This window comes from Marmota flaviventris, chromosome 16 (assembly GCF_047511675.1).
Source record: "Marmota flaviventris isolate mMarFla1 chromosome 16, mMarFla1.hap1, whole genome shotgun sequence".
Lineage (NCBI taxonomy): Eukaryota > Metazoa > Chordata > Mammalia > Rodentia > Sciuridae > Marmota > Marmota flaviventris.
In genome coordinates, this window is record NC_092513.1 from 63,527,542 (window position 1) to 63,537,361 (window position 9,820).

Consider the following 9,820-nt stretch of genomic DNA (forward strand, 5'->3'; position numbering starts at 1 on the left):
TGGCAGGATATAAAATCAACACGCATAAATCAAAGGCATTCCTGTATATCAGCGACAAAACTTCTGAAATGGAAATGAGGAAAACCACTCCATTCACAATATCCTCAAAAAAAAAAAATAAAATACTTGGGAATCAACCTAAAAAAAGAGGTGAAAGATTTATACAATGAAAACTACAGAACCCTAAAGAGAGAGATAGAAAAAGATCTTAGAAGATGGAAAAATGTACCCTGTTCATGGATAGGCAGAACTAACATCATCAAAATGGCGATATTACCCAAAGTTCTCTACAGGTTTAATGCGATGCCAATCAAAATCCCAACGGCATTTCTTGTAGAAATAGATAAAGCAATCATGAAATTCATATGGAAAAACAAAAGACCCAGAATAGCAAAAGCAATTCTAAGCAGGAAGTGTGAATCTGGAGGTATAGCGATACCAGATTTCAAACTATACTACAGAGCAATAGTAATAAAAACAGCATGGTACTGATACCAAAACAGGCAGGTGGACCAATGGCACAGAAGAGAGGACACAGAGACCAATCCACAAAATTACAACTTTCTTATATTTGATAAAGGGGCTAAAAGCATGCAATGGAGGAAGGATAGCATCTTCAACAAATGGTGCTGGGAAAACTGGAAATCCATGTGCAACAAAATGAAACTGAATCCCCTCCTCTCGCCATGCACAAAAGTTAACTCAAAATGGATCAAAGAGCTTGATATCAAATCAGAGACTCTGCACCTGATAGAAGAAAAAGTTGGCTGCGATCTACATATTGTGGGGTCGGGCTCCAAATTCCTTAATAGGACGCCCATAGCACAAGAGTTAATAACAAGAATAAACAAATGGGACTTACTTAAACTAAAAAGTTTTTTTCTCAGCAAGAGAAACAATAAGAGAAGTAAATAAGGAGCCTACACCCTGGGAACAAATCTTTACTCCTCACACTTCAGATAGAGCCCTAATTTCCAGAATATACAAAGAACTCAAAAAATTAAACAATAAGATAACAAATAACCCAGTCAACAAATGGGCCAAGGACATGAACAGACACTTCTCAGAGGAGGACATACAATCAATCAATAAGTACATGAAAAAATGCTCACCATCTCTAGCAGTCAGAGAAATGCAAATCAAGACCACCCTAAGATACCATCTCACTCCAGTAAGATTGGCAGCCATTATGAAGTCAAACAACAATAAGTGCTGGCGAGGATGTGGGGAAAAGGGCACACTTGTACATTGCTGGTGGGACTGCAAATTGGTGCGGCCAATATGGAAAGCAGTATGGAGATTCCTGGGAAAGCTGGGAATGGAACCACCATTTGACCCAGCTATTGCCCTTCTTGGACTATTCCCTGAGGACCTTAAAAGAGTGTACTATAGGGATACTGCCACATCAATGATCATAGCAGCACAATTCACAATCGCTAGACTGTGGAACCAACCCAGATGCCCTTCAATAGATGAATGGATAAAAAAAATGTGGCATTTATACACAATGGAGTATTACGCAGCACTAAAAATGACAAAATCATGGAATTTGCAGGGAAATGGATGGCATTAGAGCAGATTATGCTAAGTGAAGCTAGCCAATCCCTAAAAAACAAATGCCAAATGTCTTCTTTGATTTAAGGAGAGCAACTAAGAACTTAGCAGGGAGGAAGAGCATGAGGAAAAGATTAACATTAAACAGAGATGAGTGGTGGGAGGGAAAGGGAGAGAGAAGGGAAATTGCATGGAAACGGAAGGAAACAATGTTATATGAAATCACATATAAGAGGTTGTGAGGGGGGAGGGGGGAAACAAGGGAGAGAACTTTTTACAGATGAAGTAGGGAGGGAAGATGGGAGGGGAGGGGAGGGGGGATAGTAGGGGATAGGAAAGGCAGCAGAATACAACAGTCACAAATATGGCATTATGTAAAAATGTGAATGTGTAACTGATGTGATTCTGCAATTTGTATTTGGGGTAAAAATGGGAGTTCATAACTCACTTGAATCAAATGTATGAAAGATGATATGTCATGAGCTTTGTAATGTTTTGAACAACCAATAAAACTAAAAAAAAAAATATCAGCATAGAAATCAAGTAAATAAAACACTTCCAAAAATGGAGGAAATCTATAAAAACAAATTTGGCTCTTGAAGAAATATAGTAATCTTAATAAATCTCTAGAGGAATGACAAGGAAATTTAAGAATGGACACAAATCACCAATATCAGGAATGAGAAATATTTTATCTCTAAATATTCTACAGATATTAAAAGAAAAGCCAAGCACATGCTTGTAATCCCAGCGGCTCAGGAGACTGAGACAGGGGGATGGTAAGTTTGAGACAAAGTCTATAATTCAATGAAGCCCTAAGCAACTTAGTAAGACCCTGTTTTGAAATAAAAAATGAAAAGGACTAGGGATGTGACTCAGTGGTTAAGCGCCTCTGGGTTCAATATCGAGTTTGCTCCTCTCAAAAAAAGAAAAGTTAAAAAAGAAGTACCAGAAAATATTATGAATTACTTTATGCCAATACATTTGATAACTATGATAAAATGAATAAATTCTTCGAAAGTTATTAAACAACAAAAGCTCACTCATGAAGAGGAATCCAATTTCAAGTGGCAGCAATATTGAATTCCAATTATTAAAGGAAGATGTGATGCAATTCTACACACAATTCTAAAGAAAGCTGAAGAAGAGGGACTGTTTTTCAACTCATTTAATGAGCCCAGTATTTTCATTAAAAAAAAAATCAGGAAAGGACATTACAAGAGAAGAATAGGACAAAATGAGATCCCTAATGAGTCCCACCCCTATGATCTTTTTTTTTTTAATATTTATTTTTTAGTTGTAGTTGGACACAATACCTTTATTTTATTTATTTATTTTTATGTGGTGCTGAAGATCAAACCCAGGGCCTTTCATGTGCTAGGAGAGCGCTCTACTACCTAGCCACAACTCCAGTCCTAATCTTCTCTTTTTTAACTGTTTCATTTATTTATTAATTTACTTTTAGTTGTCAATGAACCTTTATTTATTTATTTACATGTTGTGCTGAGAATCAAACCCAGTACCTCACACATGACAGGCCAACATTCTACCACTGAGCCACAACCCCAGCTCCCTAATGATTGTGCATGCAAAAATTCTAAGCAAAACTTGGCAAAGAAAATTCAAGAATATATGAAAAGTTTAATTATTATTACAAAGTTTTACATAGAGATGCAATGTTAATTTAACATTCCAAAACTGATCAATATAACTTCCCATATTAATAATCTCAAATTATATATATATGTAATATATATATTCATAAAATGACCTCAATAAATGTAAAAAAAAATTCATTATAACCCAATATCCATTTCTGTTTAAAAGTTTTAGCAAACTAGGAATTGAAGGAAAGTTCCTCAACCTCACACAGGGTATCTATTAAAAACATAGAAACAAGAAGATGGGAGCGGGGGGAGGGGGGATGGTAGAGGATAGGAAAGGTAGCAGAATACAACAGTTACTAATAGGGCATTATGTAAAAATGTGGATGTGTAACCGATGTGATTCTGCAATCTGTATTTGGGGTAAAATTGGGAGTTCATAACCAACTTGAATCTAATGTATGAAATATGATATGTCAAGAGCTTTATAATGTTTTGAACAACCAAAAAAAAAATAAAAATAAAAATGAAAAAGCAAGAAAAACTCAAATATAAATTGAGTGGAATTTTGAAAATATGGTGAATCTGAAAAGGCTACATAATGTATGATTCCAACTATATGACATTCTGGAAACAGAAAAATTATGGAGACAGTAAAATTATCAGTGATGGCCAAGGATCAGAGTGGAAGGAAGATTAACAGGTAGGACACTGAAGATTTTTAAGGCAGTGAAACTGCTTTGTATGATATGTAAGGGTGAATGCATGTCATTATATATATTTGTTCAAACCCCCAGAATGTATAGCACCAAGAGTGAACCCAAAAGTGAACCATGGGATGGGTGATATTGATGTATTAATATAGGTTCATCAATTGTGAAAAATATGTTACTTTGTTGAGAATATTTTGATAATGGGGGAGGCTATGCATGTAAGAGGAGAAAGGTCATACAGTATATCTCTATACCATCTGTTTAATTTTATCATAAACGTAAACTGCTAAAATAAAAAAAAATTAAAAAAAACATAGAAACATAGTACTCTGTGGCAAAAAACTGAATACTTAACCATATCCTCGGGAAAAAAAAGGGTCATGTACATTCTATTTCTATTCAGTTTGCTACTAAAGGGTCTGTCAATGCACTCAGTGAAGAGGGAAAAAAAACAATACAAATCATACAAATGGGAAAGAAAAATAATAAAATTAACATGATCATTTATATAAAAATCAGATTGAATTTTTTTTGTTATTGTATTTTTTATACCTTTATTTTATTTATTTATGTTCATATGGTGCTGAGAATCAAACCCAGTGCCTCACACATGCTAGGTAAGAATTCTACCACTGTGCAGTTCCTCAGATTAAGTCTTTTAAAAACTTCTAAAAGCAATAAGTATATTTAGCGATGTTACAGGAATCAAGATCAACATACACATAAAAATCAATTTTACATTATGGTAGTAGTGAACATTCATAAATAGGAATAAAAATTATGTCATTCAAGAAAGCATAAAAAATATAAAATATGTAGGGCTAACTTTTACAAAACACACACAAGATCTGTACATTGAAAACTGCAACACATGACTGAGGGAAATTAAAGATCTAAATAAATAGAAAAATAAACCATGATGGTTAAAATACTCAATATTTTTAAGATGTCAGTTGTCTTCTATTTACTCTATATGTTCAATGCATCTCAATCAAAACACAGCAGACTGGTGCAGAATTTACAAGCTGATTCTATGAATCACATAGAAATGGAAAAGATTGAGATCACTTAAAACTACTATGGAAAAAATTATATTGGAAGATTATACTCTTTGTTTTTGAAGCTTATTAAAAGGTAAATGCATTTTAGCAAAATTCATTTAGAGAAGGAATTGTGTTCAAAAGTACAATTGGTAGTACTGGAACAGTGTGGTTTGTATTGAAAAAAAAAAGGCAAAAAGTCAACCAACCAACCAACCAAACAAAAAATAATTAAAATTTTGACTCATACCTCAAACTTCTTACAGAAATTGGCTCAAAATAAATATTAAAGCTAAAACAATATTAATTTTAGAAGAAACATGGAATTTTTTTGTGATCTTGAATTAAGCAAATATTTCTTATATAAGACTCCAAGATCATAAAATATAAAATAAAGTAATTCCATAAATTGGAATTTACCAAAATTAATGATTCTGCTCTTTGGCAGAAGCATTTGATTAAGAGAATAAAAACAGTAGCCATGGACTGGAGAAAATACTTGCCAATAACAAAAGTATATATGAAGAACTGTCAGAATCCAATAATAGGAATCAAACAACCTAATATTTTAAAAAGCTGCAAGGGATTTGAATATACACTTCACAGAAGAAAATAAATAAAAATGCATGTCAGCATTGAAAGGGTGCTTGGCCTCATAGTCAGGAGGAAAAGGCAAGCAAAATTCACAGTGGATACAACTACAAACCTACTAGAATAACCAAGGTTTAAAGGAGTGATGGTTGTAAGAATTTATTGGCAATAAGCCTGAACTGGGAATAAGCAAAACTATAAACAAATTGTGAATTAAAGTAATTCCCCAATAAAAAGATACATTAGAGTTAAGTGCAAGAACATGGATAAATCACAAAATAATGATGCAGGATGAAGGAAACCTGACTAAAATAATAATGCATGCTGTATGATTCTGAACCAGAGCCCATTTAAAATTAATAGCAACTTCCTGAAAACTTGCTTATGCTGAGAATGAAAACTAAAAAAACCACCTAATCCCTATGCTGGCCAGGCACCAAGGAGTGGGCTAAATATAGCCCAGTCTACACATGAAAATTACCTGCCTTTAGTTTCTATGAATTTTAACAGCTTCTGTGGTAACAACAGAGAAACAACTTAATTTGATCAACTACGTAGAATTCATTTTTCCTTTTTACATTGTTTGTTTATTTCTTATGTGGGCAGGAGGGCCACATCCAGCCAGCAGGGATCCAGGCATTTTCCTTGATTTGGTTGACCATACAATTCTATTTATTTTAAAAGTTCTCAAATCATACACTTGTAAAATATGTAGTTTATTGCCTGTCAATTACAACTCAACAAATCTATTAGAAGTGAAATTCATGTTAAAAAAAATGTAGGGCTTTGGTGTGGCTCAGTGGTAGAGAGCCTTCTCAGCTTGCAAGAGACCCTGAATTAGATACCAGTACTATGGGGAGGGGGAAGTAAAAATATTAGGCTGTTGCAGAACAAGGGCCCACTGTGGAACTAATACAGCTAGGGCTGTCCTAGGTTCCAGGTTCTCATGCCTGGTAGAAGGCATGAGTTTATTAGAAGGGCTAAGCAAAAGGAAAGAAGGAGACACTCTCAAGGGAGAGAGAGGGTCTTCTCAGAGAGGAGAGGGACAGTATATACCTCTTAGCATCCAGTGTTATTGGGGTTCCCAGGGAAGTTTGCAGAGAGTCCTGCCAGGTCCACCTCTTGATGGCATCAGATTTTCAACTCCCCACTCTGCATAGTCTTACCCCATGAAGGGGAGATTTAACATCCTAATCGATTCAAGGCAAATCTGGTCACTTTGACCCATGCTGACTGGTTCTAATTATCATATTTCTCTGACTCTGGAATCTGGCATGTGTAAAGTTTGTAACCACCCTTCCCAGGGTAACTTATGTTCATCTTTTTGTCAAGGAGAAGCTTCTCTTTGGGCCTACATTTCTCTAGCAGGTAACAGGTTGTTTGCCCCAGACTATAACATATCCTATTGACTTAAGCCAGGGAGAACTACAGATAAATTGCTTTTTAACAGAAAGCATGTGGGGGTCAGCACAGGAGATCCTGTTTATAGAATTTTCCCTTTAACCTCATGTTCCCACCTCTCAAGTCTGTTACCTATCAAGCTGATGAACACTACTGTTTTTCCTGAGTTTCAATTCCCAAAGTAATCTTGTTAAAGGATACTTTTTCAGTGAAACATTCCCAGTTGTCTTTTTGTTTTAAAAAAGACATTGAATTCATAAGCCACACTGAAATGGATCAGATAACTAATTCTGCTCATTCTTTGTGCCACAGTCACAATTGAAAGAGTGAAGAGCAGAACTGCAGTTCAAAGCACCCTCTGTTACCCTTTCCCATGCTATCCAGGGAACTAGAATTCACCCAGAACATTTTTGTTTGGGGCCTGTCATTTCTTTAGCATATTAACAGGACACACATTAAGGTGTCTCTGAGGGAAGCAGTAATTCCTTCAGGCATACTGTGACATGCCTTAAGGAATGCCACAGACTCTCTTAGCCCCAGATGCCCTGACAATGAAGCTGCTGTGCAAAAGCAAGTCCAACACACAGGAAAACCACTTTGTCCTCTGAAAACAAAGTTTTCAGAATCATAACAGTCAGGGGAGACCAGGAAGCTCACTGAATTAGCCAAATGCCTTGGGAAGAAAATCAGCACAATGTCTAGGAAACTCTCCTCTTTGGTATACAGGGAGGTGATGGGATAAAATACTCCAATTTAACTCCACTAGTAAGCTAAATCCTGGTTATAGTTAAAATCAATGGCATGAAGTCATGAGTTTAATTTTAGAAAAAAAGCAAATGTGAGCAGTCAATAGACCACATTATTTATGGGAAGTAAGGGCCACTTGAATGGACACATGCATGCCAGAAAACTGGTGCTTTTTTCAGTCAGCATAGCTCCTGTCTTTTCTCTAACTTCATTGCTTTCATAACAGCCAACTCTGGTATCTATGTTGAGCTTCTGTATTAAAAATATAAAAATATGGAGGCTTGTGTTTGCTTTATAGCATCACACTTTGGGGATATGACCTTCCACAGGCAAGCCCAACTCTCCCTGGGTCCCTCTGATAAAAGGACACCCAGCTGAAATTGAGAAAGACTGTCCTGGAAACTCAGAGCCTATGGATCTCCATTTCATGAATGCTGAACCATGCACCCCATGCCCAGCCCTGGCTGTTCACACTGCTGTGGGTAGAATGACCACTGCTGTCCACCCCTTGTCTCCCAGGAGGCTGCCTGTGCAGAGCAGCCACTGCCCCATCATTGCTTCTCCTCCTCCCCTGCCTCAGCCCCTCCTTCACTAAGAGGTCTAATCCTTCTCCTTTGAAAGGACTGTCTCCTTTGCAATCAGTTTGCACTGCAGTTGCTCTGTTTGCTGGATTTTGTCATCATTTCACTATCAAAAAGAATGAATCAAATACTTGACCTTGTGTCAAACAAAGCATAGTTGAGAAGAGAGGGATAATATTAAGATACTTGTAAAATTCTTACTTCTTTTTTTAATCGATTTTATTTTTTAAATACATGACAGCAGAATGCATCACAATTCTTATTACACATATGGAACAATTTTTCATACCTCTGTATATAAAGTAGGTCCACAACGATTCATGTCTTCATACATGTACTTTGGATAATGATGTCCATCACATTCCTCCATCATTGCTAAACCCTGCCCCCTCCCTTCCCTTCCCACCCTTCTGCCCTATCTAGAGTTAGTTAATTCCTCTCATGCTCCATCTCCCTTTTGCATCTCAGACTCATCTAGTAATTGTAGGCTTGTGAAAATCAATTTTAGATTAGCAAGGACTGTTTATTATTCCATTTAAAAGGAATGGATTCTATTTAATGTTTTGACACAACTGTGCCAGGTCCAAAGATGAATAAAACAACAATCTTGAATCCAGTCCAGTTTAGGTCAACTGACATAAACATGTGTGTTTCATAAGTATTCTAGATACAAACCAGGTGACATTTGGGGGACAATTAGGGAGAGATGCAGTGATGACATAAAGATCTAGAAAAACTAAGGGAATTTGAACTGTGCTTTCAGTTACCATCTTGAATTTGGAAAGTCAAAATCTGAGCAAGGAAACAAACCCCAAGTGGGGAATCAGCCTGCTTAAGAGCTGTGTGCCTATTTCTCTTCTATGTTCAGAAATTGCCATTACTTAGAGATAATCTCATTCTAGAGACTTATTTTTATAGAAAAATATTTTTAGAATAGATTCAGGCTGTATTTAAATTAGATTCCCTCAAAAAGTTCATCACCTTAGTTTTGATTAAAATAAGCATTTTCACATGCATGCCTACTTAAAGATACACAATAAAATATGATTTTCTTGATGTGGAACCAATTTATCTCCATTCCCAGCTCTATCTAGTCCTGAGTGACCTTTCACCTTCTTCTCCATCTGCACAGCTCATGAGAAATGTGACCCTAGAAGCAAGCTAAGCTCTGAGCAGGGAGCAGCAGGTGTACCACAGAGGCAGAATGAGTTTGTTAAGGCTCACTGGCTTTTCAGGGACATGTGCAGGGCATGGGGCATTCCCTTGCAACTTCCACGTTGCTTCCAAAATCACTGATGTTTTCTAACTAATGAAAGTTCCAAGGGTCATGGGTCTCTGAGAGTTAAATACTGAAAGTGCCTTGGAGGGCAGGTTTGACAATTGCCTGATAGACGACCAGCAGGTGCATATATGACTCTGGAGCTCTAGGCAAAGCTGGAGCTGTGGAACTAAATTCTCGCATTGTTTGCAAGTACAGGATTGTGGGGCACCAAGATATTAAACTCTACTGAAAGTTACAGGGTTATTGGAGATCAAGTAAATGGTGCATTCAGAAGCAAAGGAAGGAAGTTCAAGACCCAGGACTCACC